This window comes from Xiphophorus maculatus, chromosome 24 (genome assembly GCF_002775205.1).
Source record: "Xiphophorus maculatus strain JP 163 A chromosome 24, X_maculatus-5.0-male, whole genome shotgun sequence".
NCBI lineage: Eukaryota > Metazoa > Chordata > Actinopteri > Cyprinodontiformes > Poeciliidae > Xiphophorus > Xiphophorus maculatus.
Window position 1 is genome coordinate 5,221,528 of NC_036466.1, and position 24,576 is coordinate 5,246,103.

Consider the following 24,576-nt stretch of genomic DNA (forward strand, 5'->3'; position numbering starts at 1 on the left):
CTTGACTTGAAAGTGGAAGTTCACCTTTGAGCAGGACAATAACTCTATGGCTTAGATCAGAGCAGATTCATGTGTCAGAATGGCCTAGTCAAAGTCCAGATCAAAGAACAGATTCATTTTTTTTAGCATTTAGCTGTGTATATGGATGTCCTCGCTTTCAGCTGACTGAGAGCGAAGACGCCCTCTGTGAAAAGATGGTTTTCCAAGTTTCATTTTTTCTTGCACTTTAGATTAAATAAATGTTCTACGTTGCGTTGCTGTGTTTCATGTAAAAAACAAAACATCCAGCGGAAGTTTGCGTTTGGAACCAAATGCGGAGAAGTTCACTGGGTGTGAAGATGTTTGTGTCTTGCTGCTGTTTGGTGGTTTGGTTTATTAATCTTTTCGCTATGATTATATAATTCGTTTTTATTATGAAGCGTCAGCAGCATACTAATTCACAATTAGCTTTTCATGTTCCTCTTCGGCAGCGAGCGGAGAGCCACTGACAGTAAATTTTTTACTATTCTAATGTTATTAGAGCTCAGATCAGTGAAACTAAGAAGACAGCTCATGGGTTGTTTGTGTTGCATAGCAACCACAATGATGAATGCTTGTTTGGCTGTTTGATCTCCTGCTCTCTGGTGACTGAGGATGCTCTCTGGTGTAGTTTGGAGCTGCATATGAGGAAAATAGCTCATTTCTAATTATGGGCTATATGCTGGATTGTTAGCACTGTGCCGCATTGTTATTAGGAATTAATTTGTTCTGTGACAGCAGCAAAGCACATTGATGTTCACACGCCACAGCCTCAGGGCGAAGCTTCACATTAACCAGTACATTACTTCTACAGCTCCCCTATGTTAATGTATAAGACTGATTAAAAGCTGCAGAAAGCAGAATTTCTCTCATTGTAGCACTGGTTTCACTTAAACATGAAGCTAAGTCAGCCGCTGACCTTTTACCCACCGGATCACAGTGACTCCTGACCCGAGCGCTCTGTTGGAGGATTTCCAGGAGATGTTCCCTGGTTCCTCTAGAGAGTAAAACGTGCCTCATGTTTGACCTGAAACATTTCTCTGAAAACTGTTGCTCAAGAATTCCAACTGAGGTTTGAGAACTTTGTGTAAAATGGGTTTTCATCAGCAGCTGGGGGAAGCATTTTCATTACAACCCATCAACCCATTAGCTCATTATCTTCCGTCAGTCTGAGATTGGCCTCCTCTCTGGCTCATTCTGGAAGATTCCATTCACAGATTTGTTATATCTAAAATATTCAAAATAAAATGCAACTTGAGAAGCTGAAGCAGCCTGGGAACAATGCCACTTGATACACTGTTGGTCATCAATAAGCTAGCTTGTGCTTTCGAAGCAGCTGTCACAAAGTCCTAGAGAAAACTAGTGGTCAGAAGTGAAAAGATGTGTGAGAGGGGAGACCTATCAAACCAGTACCTTGGGTCGGTCAGGAGGAATGGGCCAAAACTCCAGCAAACTACTGCAGGAAACTTGTAGAAGGAAAATCATTTGCTTGTTACTGGTTTGAAAAGGAGAAAACTGATGCAAACTTCTGTTTTAAGCAACTTTCTGTTAATTGTTCTGGGATTTAGTCAATGCAAATAAATGAATGTGTTAGGGATTCATTCATTTGTCGAACATTTGTCACACATTCCCTGTAACAAACACCCGTCCTTTCGGAGATTCAAGGCATTTCTTCTATTTCCAGGCATTGCTTCATTGAGGTGAAGGAGTGAGGAACAGTTAGTCAGATAAGTTGACTGTTTGTACTGTAGCTTTTCTGCATGAGCCCGCAGGCTCTTTACTCAGCTCACTGCTGCTGCTCAATCTGACAGCGGGGTTAGATAAGAGCCGGGAACAAACAGAGAGGAGTGTAGGAGAGGTGTTTACTTCAGCCAGCCTTTCTGTCACAACTCGGATGAAAGGTAGGAAGTTCTAAAGAGAAGAAAAGTAACTTTCTTTGGGCTGCTCTCCTGTCACATCGATTGGAAGTTGACTGCTTACAGTCCGTCTCTCCTGTGTAATGCTAAATTGAAGTAGGTTGCCAGGTCTTGCACTGAAGATGCCAAAACAGCCCTGATCGCACACTATTTACATCAATCCTGTTTCATGCTAACAATTCAGAGTAATCACTGTGACGGTTTTCTCTTTAGTTCCTCTGTAAAACGTCACACACAACACAGGACTGGAACTGACTGCAACGCCTACAGTGTGAAGCATGTTTCCATTGGCAACAAGTCTGCAGGTCCTATGTTCATACTGGAACATGCTGTATAAAAATGGTGTTCTGGCCCTCAGGATTGGGTTCTGGTTTTGTTCTTTTCTTGGAGTTTTAGGTTATATTTATTGGAGTTCCATAAATTATTTGCATGTTAGGGTGTTTTCACACCTGATAGTCCGGTAGACTCAGTTCCATTGGGGAACAAAATTTTAACATTTGTTACATGAAGCTGCTGTGGTTCGCATCCACAATGCACCACGACCCAAACCAGCTGAAAAACCGGTTCCCCCAGTCGTCTATGGCGGCGCTGCACCAAGAACTGAGAAACTGAAGGAATCTTCCTTCTTCACAAAATGTGAACAAAAATGGAGCTGCGTCAGATTTTTGACGGTTTTAAAATTTCTCCTTTGATATACATAACTAGTATGGACGTCGCCTGTTGGCTGCTAACGCTAGCGATACTCCTACAAGCGCCATTACAACGCACTGAGTCATGTCCACAAAACCATTCTGTCTATTTCAAGTGTACTAGAAATCTACACAAAAATACTTCGGAAGAGTTTGTGTACACATGAAGGTTTCAGGTCATCAAATGACGTTTAATATCAGAGACATATGAGCTGCATAAATACAAAATGTGGTTTTCAAATAGCGATTTTGTTTAGCAAGAGAAAGAAAGCTCTGTAAAGCAACCATGCAGTGAAAAGTAACTGACAGTTTTAATTCAGTCAGTCGTCCATTCATGGCTATCTTTACGTCATATCCTAATCAGATTAAAATCCTTCCTTTAATTAGGCCACTTTCTAAAACTTTTGTCTGTTTCTGTTGTTGAATCATGAACTCTTAACTAAAGTAAGTCTTGCCCAGGTTGCTTTAGATGTTGATCTGGACGAGTTGACGTTGTCTTGAAATAGTTTTATTGGCCAAAAGATTCTCCTGTTCTATATTTTCCCCATGTGTGGATATTAGGTCTCTCTGTATTTCTCTGGAAATGGCTTTGTAAGGTTTTCCGGACTGGTAGATGTTGATGAGTTTGTTTCTTATTGGTTGTTAAATTTCTTTAAAGAAAGAAGGTTGCTTTTTAAAAACATTTAGCCTACTTAATGTTGTCAGATTCTACTTATGTGTCTGCATTTCCATTGACTATATACACTATATTTACGAACATAAATGTGTTTAATGGAAACACACCAATTTAGAAAAAGATGTTTTTTCTAAATTGGTGATGGACATGATGAAGAAAGCAAGAGGATGTGTTAGGAGGATAATGGCACTGCATATTTTTTAATGACTTATCATGTGAACAAAGATATTTACATGTTATTTTAATTGCGTTTCATATTTAATGGAAAAACCACAATTGAGTTAGCAGAATATTGACAAAGTTTTGCCCACATTTGAAATGCGGCTAGTGATCCTTTGCCATAAATCAGTGTGTTGTTTTTACGTTTGACGCATACGATAAAGTAAACGATGAAATGTGCTTTTTTAATTCTGACAAGGAGGCGATGTATATCCTGATTTTGTCTGAGTCTGAAGCCGTGCTGGTGAAGGCCAGATAGGAAACTGATCAAGCAGTCTCGGGTTTCCTCAGCAGAGTCCAGGTCGGGTTGCGAGTGGAGGTGGACAAGCGGAGACGCAGCGGAGCAGGAAGTGGGAGGGAAAAGTCAGAGGACGGCTCATCCAAGGCTTTGAGGTGATTTCCAGCACCAACAGTAGGGATAAGTGTTGTTTTGGGCCATTTAATCCCATGGGGGCGATTGGCAGGTGGCCTGAACTGGAATAAAGAAACAACAAGGAGAGGAATGCACTGGATTGTGGAATGGACAGTCCAGTGATCTTCCTTTACTCTCACCGGTTAAACAATGGAAAACAGCTTTCCAAAACAATGTGGTGCAGAGGTGCAGTGATTTTTTTTTTTTTTAACAATGAGATTATCTAAAATATTTGAAAGAAAATGCAGCTGGGGAAGCTAAAAAAAAAACCCTACTTGAAACACTATTGGCTGTTGTTTACCTTGGAGCTGATTGGCTGCAGATAAGGAAAACTGTAAATGTTAGTTGTTACAGTAATGGCAAGATGGCTTCCAGAGTAAGTTATGCTCCTTAACCTCAATGAATGTTGGGTTTTTATGTACGAAGCGTTTGTGAGTAAAACACATTGGGGATGAGCTTACAGAAATCATCATGGCAGAGGAAGTTACTGTGACAAATCTCTAATCCAACAAGAATATTTTGTAGGGACTTGGAGAAGAGCATGATTTGTAGATGAAAGATCAATTCTGATGTATGTGTGGGGTTCACTAGCGTACAAACAAGTCCTTGTTACACAGCGTGAAAGATGTATAACACAGTTTAAACAGGAAAAGGATTACATCAGAATCGGCAGTCCGTGGAGAAAACACAAAACAGACATTTATCTGACAAAGTGAATTTTCTTTGAGGTGAGAATCAGTTTACTTCTAAAGAGCCTGAATTTACTGGACTTTAACGTCCAGAATGAAGCGTTATCAGCCCTTACTGCAGCATTTCGCCTTGGTTACTAAAACGGACTTCAAAACCTGGTTTCAGCCTCACATGTAGATTCAGCAGAGCCGTATGTGAGTGCAGTCTTTAATACAGAAAACAGAGAGAACAAGCCGTAAATAATTTACAAGCCAAAGTATAACAAAATAAACTAAAAGACTTCAAAAGGCTAAAAAAAACCCCAAACAACACAATGATCCAAATGACTCATGGCTAAAGTAAGTTAAGTTGATCTTTTCTTGCGGTAAAATAGTCTACGACGGAGAAATGTCAAAACATTTAATGAGAGTAAATGTTTGTGATCGAAACCACAAAATGTTTGGAGTCATCATCATCAAAGTAATAACCTAGTTTGACCAAGTTCACCTCACAGGTTTTCCATTACCAGTAAAGACTTGCTGACCTCCATGAAGGTTTCCACGAGCGTTGGAAGAGAAACACGCCTAACCCATCAGACGTTCTCCATAAATAGCAGCAGCCATGTTTTCCTATCCAGTGTTTGTTGCTGAAAAACTCAATCTTGGTCACATTTGACCAAAGGACACAACTCTAGTTGAAGTTCCAGAAGAGTTTGACAAACTCTACATATTTGAGCTTATGACTGCAGGACAGGAAAGTTTCAGTTTAGTGGTTGTTGTGGAGACTTGTTGATAGCAAGACGCTGCTCTCCGTTGCCGTTTTGACTTTCTGTCCTGGGGTATTTGGGGTATTATGTTAATACCCCAGGCCAACAGGAAGTCAACGATTACAAACCAAAGGTTCCCAGGGACTCTGAACAGCCAATCAATATGAGACTAATTTCCTGCACATCTTAACAGTGACTATGTATAAAGGGTACTGTATTATCTCAAGGCTAATGTTCGCACATTCTGTCTTTCTGACTTTAATTAAAGTAATTATCTTCTCCACACTGATTCATGTCAAGCAATCCTTTGAATTTGGCACTTCATTAAACTCTTTATGAAACTCTGAATACTTAAAATACAAATCAGCATGATGTCATTTGACAGGTTTAATAAAAACAAAATCCTCTCGAGCTGCCAGTGCAGACAGCAGTGTTTGTAAGTGAAGCTCTCAGTATGTATGGCTTGTCAGTTTTTATTTTTTAATGAATGTTTTACTTCATTGTAATGATTTGGTAGTAAGATACTGTACATGAATGCAAATGAATGAAAAAACATAAATGCAATTTATGTCAGTCAGCATCGGCCTCTGTAATGTACTACAGGCTTTATGCTACCTATTTTAACTTTGTCTACTGTATAGGGTTCAGCAGTTGTTACTCAGCTAAACAGACAATAAGAGATCGACTGATATTTTAGTCTTGCAGATAAATCTGTCAGTGGTGCTACCACTGGTCTGATTAACGATAGGCCAATAACAAAAACTCAGGGGGACCAATAAGAAGGAGGTTGCTCACTTTCGTTAGCATCAGAGAGGCTAGTGACTAGCATGGCTAGGCTGGTAACCCACTGGATTTGCTGTTCATTAGCAAAGGTAAACTGGTGTTAGCTTTGAAGAGGCTAATGATTAGCATGGCTACACTTCCTGCTGGAAAAGACACATACTTTTTTAAACAGAACACTTTATTAAGAAAAATCAACTCAACCCACTCTTGCTTTGCCTCAGTCTCAATACACTTGATGACCATTGCTACCATAGAGGCAGTTACAGTGTTACATTTTGGGGGCTTTTTCACAAAGGGCCAGGTTTGTTTGGAAATGTTTTTCCCTCAATAAAAGACACATAATAATAGTAATAAAAACTTGATTTTTTTTAATTGCAGTATTCTGTGATATTAGCATTTGTTTGATGATCTGAAAGAATTCAGGCTGGATAAAGTCTCGGAGTCACAATGGGGCTCTGCTCGTTTGCACAGTCTAGCATTAATCTTGCACAGCGCACATGATGAAATATCTACTGTTTGTGCGGATAAATGCAGCTTCTGGAAAACGCCCTTAAACCAGAGCCACTGCTTCCTCAGCAGTGCTCACCAGCACTGAGGAACCCTGGGTAATAAATCAGGAGTGAACAGGAGTTTCCTGAAATACCATGTTGAGACTGCGCCCCATACGGCCAGCAGTTAGGTGTCATCCTTGAGACTTCCTTTCAGTTATTAAGAAAGGGTCGTCTGCATATTGTAGATATAACCTTTCATTCTTAAATGTGAGAAGCTCACAGAACTTGTTCCAGAAACCAGACGCCGGGTTTCTGCCACTGTTTTCTTCTGGGTCTCACCCCACCGTACTTGTTGACTACAGTAGGAGATGGACAGTCTGTGTTCTCTGGTGAAAACGTAGCTGCTGCTTATCTTTCGCAGACATTACATTCCAGTCAGTGCTGGGTGCATCCATGACGGCCATCACGTCTGCTGATGGCCACATGCGTGAATCCATAGTAACATATTCCGGTCAGATTAAAGCCCTTTGCAGGCTTTAGCCTAACTTCCTTCTAACTGAACCGAACAACGCCAAGCACCGTCTGCAAAGATACAAGCACTTTGATCATGGTGACAGATAATTGTTAATTATTATTAGATTATTATAGAAGAACAGAAAAGATCCCAGCAGGCGATGTTCATTCTAATGATGAAAGTGGATAGGTGTACTTCAGACGTGCCTGACCTAATTAATCACACCTGCGGCGTCACAAACAGCAGGTAAACAAACCCCGAGCTGACATCAAAGGTACGTCTTTACAATAAAAGAATTCAATAAAGTTCCAGACATCGGAGAAGTTTTTTTTTCTTCTTCATTTGCAGGTAACTTTCACCATTTTGTCTCATTAAATGTTGCTTCTTTCACATTAATATCAGGAGAGTAAGACGGTGCGCAGAGAGCAGGTTCTCCATAATGAATGCGTTTCAACTTTTCCCTATTTTGTCGGGTTACAGACACAAATGTCTGATTATTATTCTGGGATTTTATGTGACAGACAAATACAAAGTGCAAAAGGGGAGAGAGAGAGAGAGAGAGAGAGGGAAACAAGACAATGTTTCTACAATTTTCCAGAAACAGCCCTCTGAAAAACTTGTCGTGCATTTGTAGTCAACTCTTTTTACTGTGGCACCCCTAAATAAAATCCAGCCATTTAATCTGAGCAGCGTTGTGCATAAATGTGTTCATGAGCGGATCTCACTTCCCGAGAACGTGACGTTTGGCTTGTGAGACCAGCAAAAATATAAAAACATAAACATGACTCCGAAATGATCTCTGACGGTGAGACGTCAGTTAAATCTGAAGCATTTGCTCGACAAAAAGGAAAAGGGTTGCAAATATGGTTTATCCACCATATTTGTTTTTAAAATAATGTTCTGAGAGAATTATGATGCAGCTTTTATGCGTAGTGATGACGTCAATATCACCTTTGCTTGTTTTGTGAAGCACACCAGTCCCTCTTGCTTCATAACGCTCCCACAACATGATGCTGCCACCACTGTGGGATGATGTCATCGGCCTTCACATCTCTTCCAAATGTCATTGTGATAAAATCCTTAAATGTAGCTTCACTGGAGATGAAGAAATGCCATGACATCATCTTCTTCACTTTAACAAGTTGTTTTTAATATCTTACTGTAAGAAAACTTGAATTTGAAGATGATAAGGAAACCCTCCTTATTTGGGCATTTAGCAATAGAAAATATATTCGTCGACTTCAAATTGGAAAAGATTGTCATTTTAAGCTGCTGTGAACTGTGGCTGTTTGGGTTTCACATTGTAATCATTCTGTTCATTTCTAGGCTGGATTATGTCAGAAAGGGCTTACCAGCTTATTTTGTTGTTCATTATTGTCATTGGGGTTTGAGCTATTTGTAGCATTCTTCCCTTTACATTTAGTTTTCCATATGTTAGTGTTTGGGTTTTAGTTCCACATGTATTATCTGTGTTTATTAGTCTTTCCTCAGTCTTCCAGTTTGTTTTCCCTAAGCTCTTCAATACTCCCCTGATTAGACTCACCTGGTTCCCATTTCCTCTCTCTCCTCTCTTTATAAGCTCACTGGTTTCCATTGATCACCTCTGGTTTCTACAGTTACGTGTCCTGGTAAGTCCTTCTCTCCTTGTGTGTGTTCAGTTCTGCAATTAAATTCAGTTTCATGCAGCAGGTTGACTCCTCAGTCCTGTTTGTGACACAATCCATGACACACACAGTGAATACAATTACCCATGTTCCCCTGATTGTTTCTAATGAAAAAGATCTATTCTAGGTAACGTATTGAGCAGACAAAATGTAAATGACAGTATTACACCTGTTTTTTCTCCGCTGTTGCTTTTTCGTCACCTTTTTTGCAGCTTCCAGATCTGCATGCAGCTGATTTACGTTGAATCGCAGAACCGTTAGAGAGAGAGCTGACCTTTTGTCACAGTTCTGTTTGTTTTTGTAGGAGTAGAAACACATAATGTGTAGGTGTCACTGGAAGGCATTTTCTATCTGCAAAATTCCAGTCCTTTTCCCTTCTCAATAGTGCTACTATGATATAATTTATGGTTGTGTGGATACCACTCTTTTTTTTTTACTTACCCCACCCCGCATGCAATCCTCTTAACAGTATTTACACAGACATGCTCCCACAGATTAAATTCTCACCTACAGGGACCTTTTAGAAAAGCTGCCGGATGGTTCAGTGAGAAAGAAGAAGACTTACAAAAACCATCTGGAGTGGGAGGAGACGTCTTTTACCCACCATAACTCTGGAGATGCTACAGTGATTCTCTGTAGGTGGGATCTGTCTTTTAGACTAGTATTACGTCTGGATTGAGGGGGCAAAAGGTCATAGACGTAAACCTAGACATCTATCTCCCTAGCAACATCCTCCAGCTCAAGCAAAGGAGTTCCCAATGTATTCCCATTGGGAACCCAGATATATTCCATCTGGTTATGACCATCAGAAAGGTCATAACATAAAGGGACCGGTAAATCGAGAGCTTTGCTTGTTGGCCCTGGCCTTTCTTCACCACTACAGACCAGAGCAGCACTTTTGTTACGGCAGATGAAGCCGCAGTAAGTATGTCCATCTCTGTTTCCATCCTAGCATCACTTGAGAACAAGACACCAGGATACTGCTTGAGCCAGAGACTGAACCCTAACCCAGAGGGGGCAGTCCACCTTTTTTCCGGTTGATAACTATGGCCTTAGACTTTGAGGAGTCGACTCTCGTCCCAGACTTTTCACACTCAGCAGCCAACTGAAGAACCCAACAGAATGGCATCATCTGTGAAAAGCAAAAATTAGATCCTCAGGTTCCTAACCAAGATAGCCTCTTCTTTATGGTAGCATCTTGAAATCTTTGTTCATGAACTCCTCAAATAGGTTTGGAGACAATTGGCAGCCCTGGTAGAGTCAAACTCACACTGGGAACAGGTCAGACTCTGTGAAGTCCAGTTATTCCTTTTCTGCTGTCATGTCCACTATTAACTTTAGGTTCTTTCAGTTCTTTTCCTAATAGATGCTACATCTGACTTTCTGCTCTGTCTTACCACTGCCTACAATTTTCCATTCTCAGTCTTAAGATGATGCACTTGACTCTGTCTTAACCCTGTCTGTCCCATGTCTGTCCCAGAGACAAAAACAACTGAAGGAGCTATTCCTGTATGTTTTACTACTTGCCCAGAGCTTACATGTGTCGGTGTGTTTCTCACTAATGGATCTACTGCTGCTTCATCCATTGTTGTCGTATGCAAAGTCAGTATGAGGGATTGCTGCAAAATTGAATTGCACTATGTCCTTGTCACTACAGGCTGAATCAGGAGGAGTGATGCAATTTGCTGGGTTTCCTCAGATAGAAAACGTAAAACTTGGTAGCACTTTATGTGTCGGGGCGTGCATAAGACTGACATGACACGGTTATCACGGTTATCATTTGGTAAATGATGTCATTACTTAATAAATGACACTTCATAACAACAGTCATAGACGTCCTTCCTGTTTCATGACAGATGTTATGCCATATGTATGACCGTGTCGTGTCAGTCTTACTCACATCTCGTCAAAAGAAAGTGTTACCGAAAACTTTTATCTGGAAAGTGAATGGCAAACTGAACTTGGCTGCATTTTTGGGAAGTAGGATAAAATCGGATTGCATGCTGTCAACTTTTATTCTGTCTGTAGGATTGTTTTGACAGCATATATTCTGTGTATTGTGAAGTGTTGGGGAGTCATTGGTCATGAACGGAATAAACCGAATTAAATCTAAAGTTTATGACTCCGTAAGCGTGCAGGGGTCCGCACACAGCAGCGGCATTTACGAGGGAGCGTCAGTGTTCTGCTTTGTGTAATCTCTTTGCCTCCAAGGCTGTGAGCGAGCGCTGCTGTTGTTTCACAAGATGTGCGCACGTAAACTCACAGATCACTCACCCATGCAAAGACTCACGTCAGTGTGTGAGTAATCATGTGTAACATTTGTAGCTTCTCTGTCTACCTCCACTTCACTTCAGCGCCTTGAGGAAAAGCGGCTAAGTTCTGCTCTCACCCTCAAAGGTGACTTCCTGTATGTGCCAAATGTGACAAAATGTTTTGAAAAGACAAAACAAACTGTTTTCTTGAGATACAAAATACAAACCAATATGTTTTTAATGATTCCACTCCTAAGCTATTGCTAGCTAGGCTACAGCTAATTAATGGGTTAGGCATAGTTTATTCTATTATGTCCAATGAAATCCACATAGATGGTTGCTATTTATGTTTGCCAACTTTTTTAGAAATTGGCAAACAGGGGCTGTGCTCTTGGGTCTAGCGGTAGATCTGTTATGGACAATAGCTATGTTTCCATCGAATGGTCATGAGAATTTTAAGTGAACTTTAAAAATGTTGCAAAAAATTAAAAAAAACCCTGAAAATGTTAACTGGATGTGTTTCCATCTGGATCGATGTGAAACAACCGGGCCACACAAAGCCTAATTTCCTCAGATGTTGACGCTACACATGGATGCAATTCTGTTTTTGAAAAACCAAAAACCAACTGAAGCTGGTATAAAAACATTTTTTGTTGTTGTTGCAAAACTGAGGAAGTAATTTTGGATTTTGCCATTTTCATCACCCTTTACTAATGCGATATTTCAGAATGTGCATAAAGAAATTGAGGGAAATTAAGGCATGCAGGGTATCGCTGTCCAAATTCATGGGCCGTTTGCAGAGACCAGAAGTGAGCATCAGTCTTGCTCTCAGATCTATTCCCACTCTTACCTCGGCGTATTTCTTGTCCCCTAGCAACCGTAGCAAGACTAAGCTGGTAAAAAATCAAGCTCAAAATCTTGCGTGAATCATTTTTCTTCCTTATAACCCTCTTTAATTAATTTATTAATTATATTTTAGGCAAAAATTACATTAAAAACATACAAATGACAAAACTCTAACAACATCATCACTTCGCCACGAGGTTTGAACTTAAATTTAAAACTATTCTCTTCTACCTCCCTCTTCGTCCGCCTTTGAATTTGGATGTGGACTTAATCGATCTTCAAATACTGCCAGAACAGCGTGGTGCCCATAGATCTGCCAGTTTAAAAATCAGCAACGCGCATGCTGTCAGTTTAAGATGATCGTCCTTTACAAGAAACAATGGCAGAATATTTTTATATTTTGCCGTTTTATTTCTTTGTTCCTATTTCAATGCTTTTCATGTAATGACGTTTTTCATTATGAAGCCGGATGTGTAAATTCAATTGAAATCAATTCCTTGTTTGATAGTAGCAAAAGAAATGTTAGAGAAGCAAACAAACAAACAATAATTTAATCTTAAGCTGTTGTTACAAGTTGAAAGTCATGTTTTATCCTTTTGTGCGGAAGATTCTTGAGCCACCGGTTTATTGAGTAAGTTCGAATTCATCTATGTAAATATACCAGAAAGCATCGCTTCAGTGAAGGAAACCATAGAAACCCAAAAAAATACCAAGAGATGGAACTGGAGAGGTGGATTCAAAAGGTAAAATATGTATAAAAAGATTTGCATACAGTATAAAAAAGGGAATAAATAAAGTAACAGGTGGAATCAGAGTATTAGCAGAACAACGCAACCTACTGATCCTAACACTTCCCTTTGGCAATATATGTGTGTGTGTGTGTGTGTGTGTATTTGTGCGTGCATGGCCCCTGGCTCTAAAGGTGCACACACACACACACACATCCACATGTGTGTGCACGCGTGTTGGCGGGATGATTTGTAATACTAAGTGCACTGAGTGGGAGGATGAGGAGGAGATGAGACTGAGAGGCAGGGGCCGAGCGAGGCAGAGATGGGTTTAGGAAAAACACAGGAAAACAGCGGATTGGAGAGAGAAATGTAATGCCTGTCATAGCACTCCAGTCACACAAATCTACTGTACTTAGACAGACACACAGGCTCTCACACAGAAAACCGTAAAGCCAACAGCCCACGCAAGTCCAGAGGTGAGCGTTATTCCTCCCACTGTAATTACCTTCTCTCCTCTGTTTCTCTCCATCCCTCTGTCTCCCTGACAAACACCGAGAGACTCCTACACACAAAACACTTTTTTAGTTTTTATTTTTTGAAAGTTTTGACCTGATAGTTTCTCTCCCCTCCCCGCCGCGGCTTAGAGATGAAACAGGTTTTCTCCTGCCGCAACAGGTAAGGTCTTTGATTTGAGATTAAAGAATGTCTGCACATTTCTTTTGGGAAATATATGAGAAAAAAAAAAACCAACAAAAAAAAAAAACCACTGCCATGTCCAGGCTTCATGCTGGTTTTGTTTCTATCTGCTTCACCATTCACAAACCATTCCAGATCACATGTGGAGTGGGGCTAATTTACAGTAATCATCAATCCACTTCCTTTGCATAAAAATATTGCCTTTTCACTTACACTTTTACTATCAATTTCCCAAAAATTTTCACATGTAAATAAAAATTTGAAGGGATTCTTATTTACATTGGACTAAGTCAGCAATTAGTTGTAGTTACAGTTGTTGGTCTTTTGGGGGTGGATTTAGCTGTTTTTCTTAGTATGAAATTTGAAACTTTCAGATCACAATAAGACGAGTTAAGTGTCAGCATCCCAATCCGATACTAATATCGAAAATCTGTCCGATATCAGCCAAAAAAGAAGTATGCATTGTTTCATAATAACTGCATCAGTCGTTCTCATACCTATTGTTCTCTGACTAATATAACTTGATCGAATGCTTTCTAACATTCCATGATACAAAATACGTAACAACAGTATGATTAGCGCTGTAACCAATAGGAGTATTGGCCAATACTCAATGCTTGTATCGGTATTGTATCTGAAGTCATAAAATTGTATTGGGACAACCAGATGTAGCAAGACTTCTGTCCAACATAATGTTCTGCATGTTGGGTTAAAAAGTTTAGTTTCGCCCACACAAATCAGTTTTCGTCTGTTTGATGTTCTTGCAGAGCTCGTGTGTCACTTTGTTTGTCAAGGGATTGTTCTCCAGCACACTCAGGAACAACCTGCCGAGTGCTGCTAGAAGAAGGGTGTCCCTATCTGTTTTCAAGAAGCTACTGAACATCCTACTCCAAAGACAAGCCTCCCATCCTAGCATGCGCCACACAAATCGTCCCCAAAATCAAGCGGATTGTGTTCTTTGAAATTCTGTCTTGACTTTTTAGAAGTACTTATCTGCTCTGGTCCAATCTTTGGAAACTATTGCTTGCCGCCCAGATGTTGACGTTGGCCTCCGAAATCAGCTGAAAATAATGAAGGAAAGACAAATATATATTCAAAGGTTGGAAGAAACACCAGTTGCTGAGACATTTCTGTCTTTGGGGATTCTATCCACGGTCATTTTCCACTGATCCATGTCCAAAGACAATGTTTAGCTCAGCTGTGATGTGGCATTGTCCTGGAGGAAATTACCCTAACATCAGCAGAGATGATAAAAAAAAACAAAAAACATTTTCTCCACTAAGAAGGAGAACAGACAGTCGTCCTGTCTTCATGATGACTGTCTTCTGTTTCACCTTCTGGGAAACAAGACAGAAAACGGACGATGATGTTGGCTAGTAAATAAAACACACGCTACCTCTCAGCTTCCCCGAGGACACTTCTATCCGCCTCTAAAAGGTTGCTGGTGAATTTTTTAGTTGTGAGGGAATGACCTGGAGGCTCGTTTTGAGCAGAGGAAGGATGCTATTTGAAGTCAGTTTCTGTGACATTGTCCGTAGGCCACATGCAATTAATGTTTAATTGGAATGCTCTACAAAATTTTGTTTTTTCTTCAGCCAGGAGGATTTTTTTTTTTCCAGACCAAAGACGATGTTCATGTTTTCATGTTAATATTTCAGAGCAGCTATGGTTGATACAAAACATTTCAACTACCACTTCCAAATGTTTCCAAGCGTTCCAGTGGACAGTACCAGTGGAAGTGGGTCAGCTTCTATTCCTCCTTGGTCACACACGCCTCCCAGCTCAGCCTGTGAATGTTCTGCTTGTTGTCCATTTGGAAAACCCATTTATATCCAAGGTTTTACTTTTACAAGGTTTTCTGGAACAAGCTCCCAGAAAACTGCAAAGCTGCAGAAACACTGAGTTCAGTTAAGTCAAGTCCGCTTGTTTAGCTCTGCCTTTGATTCATAATAACCGACTCATTAATCGATATTTTTGATGTATTTGATGGTTGATCGATTCCATTGATACCTGATCATTTTGATGATGGGGTTTTAGAAAATGTAATTCTTATTGCTTTTTTCTCAATTGATAACTACATGATGGCACTTAGAAACAGTTTTGTTATACAAATTAACTTTACTGGTGCTTTAAGATGTTGCGTTTCATAATTTCTACACATTTTTCTTTCCTAATGATGTCGTCTATGTCGTGAAGCGCACCAGCAAAATGCTCACACATCATGATGCTGCCACTCCCGCACTTTACAGTTGAGATGCTTTTCTCAAGCCTTTTCCCTCCAAATGTTACAATATTCACTATTGTCAAAGTTCAACTTTAGTTTTATTGGAAACTGGACATAACATAAAAAGGAAATAAGGTTTAGCTCTTGAATGATTTTTGAATTTTTGTGTTCCTTTTCATGTAATGGCTTCTTATAATTATGATCTGTCACCTCAATAGTTTTTAAAATAATGTAAAAGAAAAAGTTTTCATTAGAAATGCTTGCCGTCACGTCTTAATAAAAACAGATTCATATGTATCCGGCTTTGCTTGCGATCCAGCATACATCCTTTCTGTTTCCATCCACACATGCAGCAGCTCCCAGAAGGGTCACGCAGAGTGACTGCATCAAACTGAAGAGTTCGACGGAGCAAGTGACGCGCATGTTTGTGTGTTAGGCTTACAGTCTGTCTTCTCTCTTGTCTTTGTCCTCTGATGTCGAAAGCCTGCCTCTCATTTTCTCGGGTTTATGTAATTCCTTCCCCGGGCAAAATTCATTTAATTCCAGCATCCAGAGTGTGTGTGTGTTACGCTTTGTGGTGTGTGTGTGTGTCTGTGTGTGTTGCTTTTATTTGTCTTAAAGCCACAAAAGCTCTTAGAGGTTTTTGAAGTCTACTTTCTCTTCTGTCTGTCTCTCTCTCTCTCTCTTCGTCTCTCTATCTCGCTCTAACACACACATGCACACACTCCCATTAAGCCCAGCATAACTGGATTAGCACTCAGCTATTCGGAAGGAGAGGCAGCGAGAAAGTAATGAGGTCAACCTAATATTCATTCATCTCATATCTGAACTTATAGTCAGTCGTTTCGCTCAATAACAAATGACATGATGAGCCACTTCCATGGGTTTTCCCAGATATTTAAACAGTAAATCTGTTTAAATATCTGTTTCAGCTATTACTGATCACATTTCAACACACATTCCCACTTATTGTCATTATCTTTGAAAAAAAAAAAGAGAAAAAAAATTAAATAATTATTTTTCTATACAGGAGGCAAAGCAACAACTTGACTCTTGAATTGCTCTGCTGCTAATTTTATTTTCTGTTTTATTTTTTTATTCATTCTTTTTTAAGTCCTATCAGTTTTTTCAAAGATTTCATGGGATTTTATGAAAAATCAACATATTTTTTTAATCCTAATGCATAATTGTGAGTTGTTTTTTTAAAAATAATTCTGCAAAAATCGTCAAAAAAACATTGACGTGACGCTACCTCACACCTGCAGGTGGCAGTATTTCTTACTTCTGCTACAACGTGATGTCAAGTTATAGTCCGTGATCGATATGGTGAGTAACAACAAGTGAGCTATTTTACAATAATAATTTGGTCTACTGTTCTTGGCAGAATAACTTCAGTCATGTTACATTGGAGTTTTTATTTTTTATTTTTAGCATAAATATCATACTTAAGATTTGCAGATTTACTCATTTGTTGTTCTGGGACTTCCTGGATGAGCCATCGATGATCTCTTGGAGTCATTTTGGTGGTTCAGACTCTCCGCTGATCCATCGTTTCTCCATGTGGATAACAAATGTCACTAGACCACATAATGACACAATTTGACTTTTGAAAAATAAATGTACTTAATGCAAACATGCCAAAAAAGAGATTTTTATTAAAAAATCTTTTTTTTTTTTGGCTGCATTGAAATTGGCTTATTGCAACTTTTTTCATATCACACGAGCCACGTGATCAACGACTGGATGTTGCCACTGGCACAAATCATGAAGAAGACAACAGGAAGCAGTTGGTGGATGATGGGGTGGCAAAGTTCTTATTGCATTGTGTGATTTGAATTGCGTCTATCATTTAATGGAAACACATCAACGGTGTTATTTGTGTTATTTCAACATTATTTAAATATCGACAAAGTATTTTGTAATGGAAACACAGTCATTATGGTTGTCTGGTCTTAGAAATGGCTTTTAATCATCTCGTAAGTTTTTCTTTCTTGAACGAATGAACGAAAGAAAAACTTACTGATTAGAAGTTTTTTCCATTTCTAATCAGACCTGGGTGTCGCCAGTGAAGTTCCAGGCAATTTATAGATTTCCCCCCTAATCATTATTTAAATACTTATTTTGTATTTCTTTAGCTGATACGTTTTATTGAAACGTGTTTGATATAGCATGTGAAATAAAACTCAATTTGTTTTGTCACTTCTCTGTGTTTCTTAGCATCTGCTGTAGTTTTCTTTGTGTTGAAGATGCTGTTCCAGTGAGTTGTGGCTTAGTATCCAAATTAAAAGAATGTAAGAAAGTATAGGAACCCAAACACCCAGAAGCATGAATTGTGATTGGCTCCCAAAGGACAAAGAATAGAATCTATCTCCCCTGCCCTCTCTTTTCTTCTTTCTCTGCACTGTGGACCACCAGTGGGGAATGGTTCTTCATCTAACTGCATCCTTGTGTCACAGGACCATCTGTCACTGGTGGGTGAAGCAGGAGCCTCATTACAGAAAATGGACCCACAGGTATGTTATTTACTCTGGTGTGCAGCTTAATGTTTGCAGCCTTCTGTCCTTGTGCACATTACAACAGGATGGCTTTCAAAATATCTTAAAATAAAGTTTGACATTAAATTACAGAGCAATTCATTCTGCCACAGCAACAGAACAAGGTTTATATGAGAAGATGAAATCGAAGCGATACTAGTGTGGTGAGATCAACTCTTTAGTTTCAGATTTTCTCGTGGGTTTTTATTTTATTTTTTGGATTCTTGTTTCTCAAATTACATAAAAAAAAAAAAAAGATTTTTCTTTGATTTGCTCTCAAATGATAATTTATTACACTGAATTTACTCTCGGAAAATGCACGCCGCAAAAATTTGTTTTGTTTTTCTATTTCCTGTTTATCGTGTTAATATGTTATTGTCGTGTTTTCTAGACACCTATAAGCTTTGTTCAAATTCAGTCCAAGATTTTAACAAAAATAATTCAAAGGAAAAAACACTAAAAAAAAAAAAGACAGAAGACAAATTATATATCAAAATTAAACAATTAAAGTATTGGTATCGATATTGGCAATACTGGCCCAGGATCGCTGACCTAGAATTACAGCCACACACTTCAGTTCTTTGTTTTTATTTAATTTGTGATAGATGAACATAGAATAGTGAATAATTATGAAGGGGAATATTGAAATTCTGTCATTACTAAGAAAAATCACCTTTCATTGCTTTTGCAATTTTTAGTTGTGTGTAACTACAAATTGAAATATTTGTCCGTTTTTCTTTCAAAATAGCTCAACATTTGAATATTGAACAGAAAATGTCAACTTTCAAGTCTCTCTACAGATTCCCCTTTGGACTTTGACTAGGCCATTCTAACACATAAATATACTTGGGTCAAAATCATTCTATTTTATCTTTGACTGTATCTTTAGGCTGAGAGTAATTAATATGTACATCCATACCTCACGTTATTTATGACCTATGGAAGTCATATATAGCAGAAAACTTTTAAAACATTAACTCAAATTCTGCTCTTTGGATGCAAAATTATTTGAAACTATAAATCTAACTATAATATAATTATTATATCTCACTTTAAGTTGTATGAGGAACTTAATGCACAATTCAGAAAATTGACGTAAACGTGCTGTAGATTGGTTTTCTCGTTTTTGCTCAAAATAAGAAAATAAGAAGCTGCATGGAGGTCCAAAACTTCATATTTAATAGATCTATGGAGGTTTTTGTCTTCCTCTCTGAAAATCGCAGCCGCTGTATTGTGCTAATCTTCCTCGTCGGTCCATATGTTTCAGTGTTATCAACTCTGAATGCCGTTTTGGCAGCTTTGCACACCAAATGTGTGCTATGACAATTGGCTCGATTGACACTTTTCCATCTCTGCAGCTACAGATGAACACATCCTCAGCTTTGTGAAACTGTCGCCCATGAAAAAGAGACAAAAGATGCCAGAAAGGTTTGCAGGTTGCAGGGAGTGATTATGGAGCGTGTGATTTGGTCAGCAGCCGATGTGATGATGGAGCAGAAGATCTTACTGATCTCTAGATGTAGATTGTAGTTTCATTCCTTTATTATTTAGTTTCTTATATTGTGGTTAATCCCTTGGGTCCGTTCATTGACTCATTGTTTGTGATTTGGATTTGTTTCTTCAGGTCAGAGTTTCCTTCCCCCGCTGCCTCTGCTCACCTGTAATTAGCTCTTCTGCTTCCTTCCTCCAGTCACATTGTTCTCCACTGGCTCCTTCTGTTTCACTCCATTTCTCTCCATAGCCTCTCTTCAGATTTGTTTTGCTTATCGTTACTCCCATTCTATGGCAATATGCCTCATCTATAATATGACGATTCTGCAATTAGAGTCAACGTAACTGAGACCCAATGGTGAATAAAAATGTGTTTTTGTGTTCAAACTGATGCAGCTAAGTTATTGGATGCTTTTACTTTTTATATTTCTCCCTCTTCCAGACTTTTTTCAGCCGAATTGTACAGGATATTGATCATGCTAATGGTTACGAGTTAATGAAATTGTTCCTCTCTCTGACATGTTCCATCTTCATCTCTGTACTCGGGTCTTTGGTGGAATGCATTTCCTGGAGTGGAGACGTCATCATGTCCCGCTTAACCAATAAGTCGGACTAAAGTGAAAGTGCCAGGTGATAAATCCATCTTAGCATTTTTTCTTTCTGTAGACGTCAGACTTTCCATAATGGTCAACTGGCTTTATTCTACTATTTTTGTTTTCTAAAACACGTCATTTTCATTGAATAAAATCTCCAGATTTAAATACACAATAACAACTCCTAGTGAAAGTTTCGACTAATTTGAGAACTTTTGAAAACGGTCTGGTTTTTGTAGAAACATCACATCTGTAAGCAGTTTCCATATAAAAAAAAGAAAAAGAAAATCAAAACAATAACTACAATAAATACCCACGAACATTCATTGTTTGGAAAAAGCAGCTCATTAATGGCGGGCACCAAAACCCATTGTGGGTCCGCGTGTGGGCCAAGTTTGGTCCGAATCGCACCCCTCCCCCTGGAGCGCTTCGCTTTGTTTTCGTGATACAAAAACAGCCAGCTGTTGGCCAGAGAACGATAACTTTGTTTCTCCCGTTCTCCATAAACGCTGCGGCGTTTTCTCCACGTCCTCCATTGTTGAGCGAACGCGGTTTCGTCGTCGCCCTTTCAAGCTCTGCGTTGTTCGCGCGAGGTCTCCCGCTCGCATAATCTCCAAACGTTCCCACGTGCTTATGAAAAGCCGCAGCGCTACTTCGCTCTGTTTGTACAAACTGAAACAATGAGTAAATTGCCCCTATCTAGTTAGCCAAAATGACCATTACGCTCCGCTCCTGTCTGTGTTTACATTTAGCCGAGGCGTGTAATTAGGGAGTTGGGGAATATGTGACTCTAATGGGCCGATCAGAATTAGTGTGACTCATAGAGGCAATAATGGGAAACCAGCAGGTCTAAGTAAGTTGTTACAGAGCTTTCATTAAAAAAAATGTAGGAACTAACATTTCTTTTTGAGTTGTTTGTTGTCGAACCTATAGATGTGTCTCCATTAGAACAGAATACATAATAACAGTTATCCAAATAAACATGACGGAGAGCAGAACGCTGTGCACAGACATCATTATAACCCTTTTCTTTTCGAGCTGTAATATATGAGCTGCATTGGCTTAGCAGCTCTGTGGGGTAGCTGTGGTAATTGCAGCTCGGCGAAATCACTGCTTTGGAAAAAAAAGAAGAAAAAAAGCCCCCCGTACCATTGTGGGGGCTTCTCTGTGTCTTTGCCTTTGTGTTTGTAGGCGTGTGCGTGAGGGTGTGTGTGTGTTTACACACGTGTGGTTTCAAACATGCATCTTGTTTTGTGTTCCACAGAGGTTTCATCTGTGTAGAGAAAGCTCTTAACTGGTTAGGCTCAGCAATGACCTAGATACAGTAAGAGAGGAAGGAGGATGCAGGAGGAGAGACAGACAGCAAGAGAGAGAGAGAGAGAGAGAGGGAAGGGGGGCACAGATAGGCAAATTAGAGGCGAAGACAACTCACCACGTACAGTCTTATATCAATTATCCCACAGAGGGTGTGTGACAATTGCCATGTTGCCATGACAGTTCATGTTGTCCCAATTAACACTTGCACGCTTGCGGAAAGCAGACCACATTTCACTTTTTGGAACTTGGGTTGCAGAATGTCTCTGCTAAAGTGTCAGATTTCTGCCTTCAGTGTTGGAGGTGATGCAAGGTACAGATTGGCCCCGACGACTTGTCCCGGGGTCTCAGAGGAAAACACAGGCGGTGTATGTACGGCTGCAACGCTCACCGCAAGAATTCACTCCGCAGAATGTTTCCTCCACGCTAAACGGACTCAACGCACTTGCGAAGCGTCCAGCTCCGCCGGCACGTTGAGGCTGCCGCCAACATTCAGCCGAGAGAGGAGAGAATCCATCAGAGCTTAGAATGAAGCTCACACAATGGAGATAAAGTTAAGCAACATTACAGTTTTCTTTCAGGTTGCTTCAAATTCAGTTAAATTTGTTGTCATAGCTCATATCATTCCAGCACCTGAAAACAGTCCTGGACGGTGATGGATCCAGGAAGGATCGGCAGGTTTTCCGGGGGGGAAGTTTCCAGCTTCCCTCCTGTAGTTCATCCGAAGCCAAACAGCTGACGTGTGGTCACGCTGCAGGGTGTTCATATTCACACACATCGCACAAGTTTCACAGAACAACCTGCGGACACCCCTCTTACTTCAATCAGTTACAGAGAAGGTGGCGCAACGTTCTGCAGACAGCCTCGTCCAATCACACAACACATGAGGCCTGGTGTTGAGAAGGGAAGCAGGAACTTGGTAGAACGTCATCAGCTTCTACCAACACAGACACAGAGACAATGGGAGCCAATCATTGTGAACAATGGATAATGATCTGCATGCTAGATCATTATCCTATTGATGTTGCCACCAGACGGGACGTGCTGGTGTTTCAGTGTAAGTCAATACAGAACTTCTCTACACCCTGTGAATAAAACCATGACGAGCCTATATGATTTGAATGATCTCATAACCCAGTTATTGTTATGACAACAGCGCCTCAGATCACCCAGGCTTCATCACCAATGGGGGGTGAGAGGAGCAGAGAAAACTTCTGGGATCAACCAAGCCTCCGTGTGGAGGGTCCGAACGCCACGACCAGAAACTTCAATGTTCTGAATCCCAATGCAGTTTCTTTTTGCTGTCTAACCATCAACAGACAGTATTTACAAATGGCAAACATGCGTGAATATTAATTAAATGTACAAACATCCTACTGGAAGGTAACTAGCTTAAGTCCCATCCTTAAGTCCCAGATTGTTTCAGCCTCTGCATCCATGTGGATCCTCCGTCTTACTCTGTCTCAGATTGAGGCGGTCGGACGTTTTGCAGCAGGACAATTTATATTTGTCACAAACTGTATTAAACGCCTCAGAATGTCATGGGGTTCGGGTGGTGAAGTAGTGAGGCAGAGGCAGCGGACCCAGGAATGATGAATTATGATGTTTTTAATGAAAATAACTTAGTCCAAACAACGAGCAGGAGTAACACAAACTGAACACGAGGAGACTAAACATTGACGAGGACCCGACGAGGAACAAAGAACACAGGTGGAGTTAAATACACGGGAGGGTAATCACAGAGACGAGACACACCTGGGAACAATCAAGGGGAGGACAGGACAACGAAGAGACTTAAGGACACAAAAAACTCTAAATGAACACAGAAAACACAGATCCTGACAGTACCCCCCCCTCAAGGGCGGCTACCAGACGCCCAAAAAAAAAAAAAACCACAACAAGGGTGGGCGGAGGGGCGCCGGATGGGGGGCCAGAGTCCAGAAAAAACAAAAACACAACAAGGGTGGGCGGAGGGGCGCTGGACGGGGGGCCAGAGTCCAGAAAAACAAAAAACTACCCACCATCGTGGGCGGAAACACAAGAAGGGCCAAGAGTCCATAAACAAACAAAAAACTACCCACAGGGTGGGCGGAGGCAAAGGAGGCGGGAACCACGGAGGTGGTCCGGTGGTCGTCCGCGGCGGCGGGAACCACGGAGGTGGTCCGGTGGTCGTCCGCGGCGCTGGAGGCGGGAACCACAGAGGCGGTCCGGCGGCCGTCCGCGGCGCTGGAGGCGGGAATCACGGAGGCGGGAACCACGGAGGCGGTCCGGCGGCCGTCCGCGGCGCTGGAGGCGGGAACCACGGAGGCGGTCCGGCGGCCGTCCGCGGCGCTGGAGGCGGGAACCACGGAGGCGGTCCGGCGGCCGTCCGCGGCGCTGGAGGCGGGAACCACGGAGACGGGAACCCCGGAGGCGGGAACCACGGAGGCGGTCCGGCGGCCGTCCGCGGCGCTGGAGGCGGGAACCACGGAGGCGGTCCGGCGGCCGTCCGCGGCGCTGGAGGCGGGAACCACGGAGGCGGTCCGGCGGCCGTCCGCGGCGCTGGAGGTGGCGATGAGTCCCGGGGGCCGCCCACAGACGGCGACGACGAGCCCCCCGAGGCAGGGTCTCTGGTGGAGCACAGGGGGTCTCGGTCGGAACGCTGGGGGTCTCGGTCTCGGGTGGAACGCAGGGAGTCTCGGTCTCGGGTGGAACGCAGGGGGTCTCGGTCTCGGGTGGAACGCAGGGGGTCTCGGTCTCGGGTGGAACGCAGGGGGTCTCGGTCTCGGGTGGAACGCAGGGGGTCTCGGTCTCGGGTGGAACGCAGGGGGTCTCGGTCTCGGGTGGAACGCAGGGGGTCTCGGTCTCGGGTGGAACGCAGGGGGTCTCGGTCTCGGGTGGAACGCAGGGGGTCTCGGTCTCGGGTGGAACGCAGGGGGTCTCGGTCTCGGGTGGAACGCAGGGGGTCAGGGTCTCAGGAGGAACGCAGGAGGTCAGGGTCTCAGGAGGAACGCAGGAGGTCAGGGTCTCAGGAGGAACGCAGGAGGTCAGGGTCTCAGGAGGAACGCAGGAAGTCAGGGTCTCAGGAGGAACGCAGGA